The sequence below is a fragment of the Takifugu flavidus genome, chromosome 4 (assembly GCF_003711565.1).
Source record: "Takifugu flavidus isolate HTHZ2018 chromosome 4, ASM371156v2, whole genome shotgun sequence".
Taxonomy (NCBI): Eukaryota; Metazoa; Chordata; class Actinopteri; order Tetraodontiformes; family Tetraodontidae; genus Takifugu; species Takifugu flavidus.
The window spans coordinates 7,935,221-7,941,990 of NC_079523.1; the positions used below are offsets into that span (position 1 = coordinate 7,935,221).

The 6,770-nt window shown below is 39.8% G+C and overlaps 1 long non-coding RNA gene across 1 annotated transcript; it reads left to right on the top strand.

The window, feature by feature from the left end:
• Window positions 1–4,093: 4,093 nt before the first annotated feature.
• LOC130523691 (uncharacterized) lies at window positions 4,094–4,672 on the top strand. The gene is made up of 2 exons (XR_008949967.1): window positions 4,094–4,519; window positions 4,551–4,672. It is a non-coding gene; the product is annotated as an uncharacterized LOC130523691 (long non-coding RNA).
• The last annotated feature ends 2,098 nt before the right edge of the window (window positions 4,673–6,770 follow it).

Below are 6,770 nucleotides of genomic sequence, written 5' to 3' on the forward strand. Positions count from 1 at the left end.
GAGCTTCTAACTCGGTGGAGCAGCTCTGGCAAATCTAAAACTGCATTTCACACGATGCATATCTAATCTTACGCTCCACCATTCTGCTACAGATGTTCCTAGCCCTGATGGAAAAATAATAACCTTGACTAAAATAGCTCCTTTATAAACAAAAAAAGGATACTTTACATCCATTAATGTTTCATTTTCTTCATGGTGTGACCGTGCAGACTGATGCTGATCATTTGTGTTGGACTGATTGTTGCAGCGCTGGTTTTGATCCTGGTACCTGATCCAAGACGACTTATTGTGCTGAGTTATAGCATATTCAGAATTTACTCTTGAACATACAGAACCAAAAGTCATATTTGTGTGTACATTTATAGGAGCTGGATAAACATAACAGCCGGGGGACTGTTAATAGAGCTTAAACGTACGTCAGAATCAGGAGGTCACGCAGTTCAAAATCTGGGTCAATGTTCCTTTATTATATTGTCATTAAACATCAATAAGACTATATGAAGACTACAAAATGTCCCCCATCACCTGTCTGCTAACAGGAGTAGATTCTGATTTATGACATATTTAACAGATACTTTCATCAGCTTTTTACATTAAAGGAGAGTCAATTCTAATTTCCTATCATAAAGTCTCCCTTTAAATGGACTCTTTAAATCAGAGTCGTGCAGATGGTAACCTTGGTTTCACGATAAAAATCGATTTCTGTTTCAACATGTATTTTCTGCCATATTAAAGTCTGTAGTGCATTAGGCATGAATATTGATCTTTGATCTCTCTGTAATTACTTTAAACCAAATTTTCAGCTAAAGGAGCGCAGCAATGATTCCCAATCCCTGGATGCAGCTGCAGTACTTCACTGCCAATCACTTAGCAGGAATTAGCACTGGGAAACTGATCAGCTGCCAAACTATAGAAAATATAAATTGATTGGGGTTTTTAACAGCGGGGGCTAAAGGCCAACGGCAGAATTACATCAGTGCCAGCTAGCTAATGGTTGCATTAGAGAGAAAGATTGTTCTTTGATTTTTCCACAAAACAATTGAATATTAATATAAAAGTGAGCCAAAGACACAACCAAAAAGGAGTTAAACACTCAAATAAAAAGAAAAATATATCACCTTTAAGTATGCACAAGTGGAAGTTTTCGATCAGCTGCCTCGTTATTTTAGGGTGTGAATGTGGATAAATTTGACTGTATATGGAAATGTGTAAATGTAACAGATCCTCTTCAAGTCTGACGCTCCGAATCCCAGACGCTGATCCTCTCCAGCCAGTGATTGGCGTCTGTTTGACGTCACGGTTCAGTTAAGAACTGAGGAGCTGTAGTAAAATGTGTTTCCAAGAATCAGTGAGAGAAATCTTTTAACTGCAGTAATAATTCCTGGAGGTTTTTATCCACAACAGCTCTCTTTCCTTAACTTCCAGCTCAGAAAAGCTGTAGATTAAAATATCTATAGACACAAACCTCTCAATGCATTTAGACCTTCACATTTATTAGACGAGACACTGGTAAAGATGGGGATTTCATGCCCAATAATGGTTTAAAGTCTTGTCCTTATATCACGTCTGGCTGCTCAGCTGCAGTCTAATGGACGCTGTAATCTGCTGTAATCAGGGTGGCGTTACGACGGAGGCTCTTACTGTGTTTTCTCCTTCAGTGGTGCACAAATATCCTGCAGTTCATCATTTTCTTTATGCTACTGTAGAGATCCCATTTGAAGATCTGCCTCATTGTTATAATGTTTGCCTCTCCGACCTTCGTACGTTGGGGGGCAAGATGATTAGTCTTGTAACCAGAAGATGGTTCAAATCCCAGGACAGATCATGGGATTGGCCCACTGCTCCTGCGCCTGGCTCATGTGTGCTCACGGCTGGAGTGTAAAGGATGGGTTAAAAGCAGAGGTCAAATTCATGATGACTGATTGGTGTGAGTGGAAATACTTTTGTTCCTTCCGTCCAACCGCTTGATCTTGCTCGTTGTTGAAGTCTTTCTTCTGGATGATCCACGTTCCCTAACTGACCTTTTGTGTTGACCTCAGTCATTTTTCCTCCAGCTGGTGGACCAGGAAGTGCCAAATATTAGTGTTTGCTTAATATTTTAGTCCGTTTCTACATAGGAGAAGAACAGGAAGTCATCATAGGTCCATTTCCCATCATGTCTTCAGAAACGATCTTCTCAAAACAACAACAGCAGCTCCTGATTGGCGTTGACCTCCACCAAAGGTGAGATTATAAAGAGGTGTCCTCTTAGAAATGATGGCCCTCCACCTGGATTCGATCATCAATTCTGCCCTAAATATGAGCGTGAGGCTTCTCTCAGCAGGAATCATGTGTGAAATGTCTTTTCTAAAACGTGTTTTGATCCGTGCACATCTTCGATAGTCCAGAAACCACCGTTATTATGTTAAAATTGGTTGAAAACTCGGTTGATTTTGCCTTAAAACCTTTCATCTGTTCTTTTAAACCCTAGCCTTCACTGCATGCATGATATGCATAGTCTAAAAACCTAAAATGCGCCGTGACTTCCCGAAGCTACAGAACTGTGACGGGCTAATTCTAGTTTTCATTCATTATTCAGTTTCAATCTCCCCGGTTATATCAATAAAACCATCAGTGTGTAGTGTAATCATACTTTCAGCTGGCCCTTGCTCTGAGGGCATGAGGGAAAATGTAAATATCTGTTTACTAAAACTGAAATAGAGCATAAATGCTTTTTTTAATGAATTTTTGTTATGCCTGTTATCCTGTGTGAATCCCCGAGAGGCTGTCATGCATGGACAGCACTGATAACAGAGATAATGTGAAAAATTGTGTGAAAAATAAAATGCTGAAAATGATAACAGCCCTTTTTCATACCAGAAATGTAGATCCAGGGCATAGGTTTACGTAAAAGTAAAAATTCCCATGTTGCCTTTGGCTTCCAGACATTCTCTTACAAGAATAAAACAAGACTTACCTTCATTTAACACAAATATATAATGTCCTGATAATGTGGTCAATGACCTTATATTATATATTCATTTTGATTTTGATTGGGGATGTCATCAGGAGCCACGGCATCAGCTTCCACAGCTATGCTGACGATACGCAGCTGTACATCGCCGTGGCTCCTGATGACACAGGGCCAGTTGATGCCCTTTTTAACTGTATTCTAGATATCCAGTCATGGATGGCAGAAAACTTCCTACAGCTCAACCAGGACAAAACAGAAGCCTTAGTTATTGGTCCTGAAGGTCAGAGAGAGAAACTTTTCCCAAAATTGAAGGATTTTAAACCATCTCAATCTGTAAAAAATCTGGGTGTGATCCTTGACTCTGAGCTTAGTTTTATTCCACACATCAAAAACATAACAAAGGTAGGTTTATACCACCTGAAAAATATAGCCAGAGTCCGCCCGTTTCTCTCTCAGGCCAGCACGGAGGTGCTGATGCACGCTTTTATCTCTTGTCGTTTAGATTATTGTAATGCCCTGCTCTCTGGTCTTCCAAAAAAGAGCATCACAAACCTACAATTATTACAAAACTCAGCTGCACGAGTGCTGACGAGGACCAGAGGGCGGGAGCACATCACACCGGTTTTAGAATCGCTGCATTGGCTACCCGTGCGTTTCAGGATCGATTTTAAGGTTCTTTTACTAGTTTTTAAAAGTCTTAATGGTCTTGGCCCGACTTATTTATCTGACCTGCTTTTATTCTATCATCCCTCGCGGACTCTGAGGTCTTCCGACACCGGCCTTTTAACCATTCCACATGTAAGCACTAAAACGCACGGGGAAGCGGCCTTCAGTTATTATGGTCCCCGACTGTGGAACAGCCTGCCGGAGAACCTCAGGGCCGCAGAGACTGTTGAGATTTTTAAAAAGAGGCTCAAGACACACCTTTTTAATCAAGCCTTTAATTGATTTTCTGATTATTTTAAATTTATTTTATGTCTTATCCTTATTTTACTTGACACTTTTACTGTTTTACTCCCTCAGTTCTTAGTCTCTCAGTTTTTAGTCTTTACACCTTTCATCTCATTTACTGTTTTAGTCTGTTTTAGTCTTAGTACTGTTTTACTCCCTCAGTTCTTATTCCCAGTTTTTAGTCTTTACACCTTTTATCCCATTTACTGTTTTAGTCTGTTGTAGTCTTAGTACTGTTTTACTACTCCAATTCTTAGTTCCTCAGCTTTTAGCTTTTATACCTTTTATCCCATTTACTGTTTCAGTCCTTCGGTTTTTAGCTCCAGTGTCTCCTCATGGTGTTTCCTCATGGGGGCCTGCCAGGCTGGGAGATGTTTCCGGTCTACCGCTGGAGGTGCTTTCCCATTGTCGACCATGGACTGGGTGGTTAGGGGGCTCTGTGCTTTGGTGTGGAGCCTCCGGACTGTCCGGGTCGGGGTGGTCTTTGTGGCGGTACCACCTGTGGTCACGGACCGTGACCTCCCTCGGCCTGGTGGGCCTCCAAAGGTGGCGTCTCCTTCGCCTCAGGTCTCGGTGCCCAGCCATGTCTCAGCTTGCCTCAGCTTGTTTATGTGTGTGGGTGTGTGTGTAAGTGTGTTGTATGCAGGTGTGTGTGTCTGTCCTTTTCTTAATTCTGTTGTTCTCTTTGCTGTTTTTATCCTTTGTGAGGCACTTTGTGCTACCTAGCGTATGAAAAGTGCCATATAAATAAAGATTGATTTGATTTGATTTGATTTGATTCATATTGCATAATCTATCTATCTATCTATCTATCTATCTATCTATCTATCTATCTATCTATCTATCTATCTATCTATCTATCTATCTATCTTTTCTTATATTTGATCTTGTGTAAAACCAACAGATTTAATCTGCAATTTTTTTTTATTTGTTTATTTACCATTATTTGCATTTGAGAAATAATTGATATAAGGCTGTTGATCGCTCCTTTCATTCACTAAATACTATAGAAATGGCGCTAACGGTAAGAGCGTCACATCAACAGAAGGTCCAACACATTTGTTTCCCTGAGTTTGGGGTGTGCTGATGTGTTGAAGGCTGGATCAGATTGTATGTTTCTGTCTCAGTAGACACCCTAACGTGGTCATCAGTCATGCATCTGTCTTCACTCTGCACAGACTAATTGCTAGATACATGGAGTCAGCCTGTCACACTAAGGACAGTGATTTTCTGCTGCAAAACTGCAGAGATCACTACAATCCACAGTCCTCTGTATAAATGTACACATCTGTAACATTTGTTCTTTAATGTGCCTCCAGGAAGGTGATTGTCCTTTAGGACTCATTTAATGTCATTTTTAAAAACTAATGAACTGTAATTTTTACTTAAATTAACTGACATCTCTCCTTTTCACAGAACAAGCATGCTAAGCTACATTTCTTATGATAGCTGAAAAAGAAATACATAAAACATTAATAAATACCACAGTATATGATACAAAATATTACGAGCTTGAACCTAATCAGTCAAGAACTAAGTGATTGAGTTTTTTCCCCAGACATTAATTAGAGTGAATTTCCCATGTTTACCTATTTTACACTTTACATCTGGCACAGACCTTTTCACTATAAAAAATGTTTTAATTATAATGATAAAAACAAACAATTATGTTGTTTGAAAATAACTAAATCAAATCAAGTCTTTATTTATATAGCCACTGTTACAATCAAAATTGTCTCTAGGTGCTTTCCAGAATCTCAGGGCCTGACCCACAATAACCAACAGTGGCAAGGAAAAAAATCCCCTTTAACAGGAAGAAACCTTGAGCAGGACCAGGTTCATGTAGGGGGACCCTCCTGCTGATGGCCGGCTGGGCAGAGAGAGAGGAGAGGGGGGAGGACAGGTAGAGGAGAGAATTAATTACAACGAGCTGTCAGTATAATAGCTGAGTGGGTCAGTAGGGTCAGAGGTCAACAGGTCAGCACATGGTCATGAAGTCGGTGATACCTACAGATGGATACAGAGACAAGGAACCAAGGAAGAAGTTGGATTTTATGGTAAAATAAAAGTTATTTACAAACAGCAGCAGAGTTTTCATCACAGAGGGGAAGAGGCAAAGGAAAAGTGCAGGGAAGGAAACAGAAATACACAATCGATTACTACAATCACACCTTAGAGTAACAGCTCTACAGCACATATCCAGAAATATCTTTTCATTTGGCTGGTTTTAGTTTTGTTTTTAAATTATTATGACACCCCACAGTCATACGCAGCTTTGCCTTAAAATACATTAAAAAATAGAGCCCAGCAGCTCCTCCACCAGGAAGTAAAGTCGAAATTCTCCACATGGCCGGTGATATCTTTCCCAGCAGTCCCTCAAGAACGAGTGATAAATGCGCTGCTCTGACCTGAAAAGACATGTAAAGTGTCTCTATTAGCTATCAGTAAATGAAATTATTATTTTTTTCAGTAATAATGAAGTGACGAACCCTCGCCATCCAATGGAGGAGCTGTTCACTCCACCATGGTGCTGAAGCACAAACATGAGTAGGAACGCAAATTCAGCCTGTTAGTAAAATAGATTTTTTACTTTCTAAGCTGCTAATATGTCCTTTCATCTGCAAATGCCTCTCTGTGTTTCAAAAACTGGATTATGTCCTCATAAATCCAGTTAAATCCCTGCGTTGGAGCCTCAGAAGTATATCTTTAGTCACGTAAACACAATGTTTGACAAAGTGACTGGAGTTTTTGTGGGGAAATTCATGTTAATCGAAAACAAGCATTTCCATTCTGTGACACAGATAAGGTTGAAAATTGATTTAATTCACTCCTTTTAATAATGAATTTAATTTATAATGTGACAAAC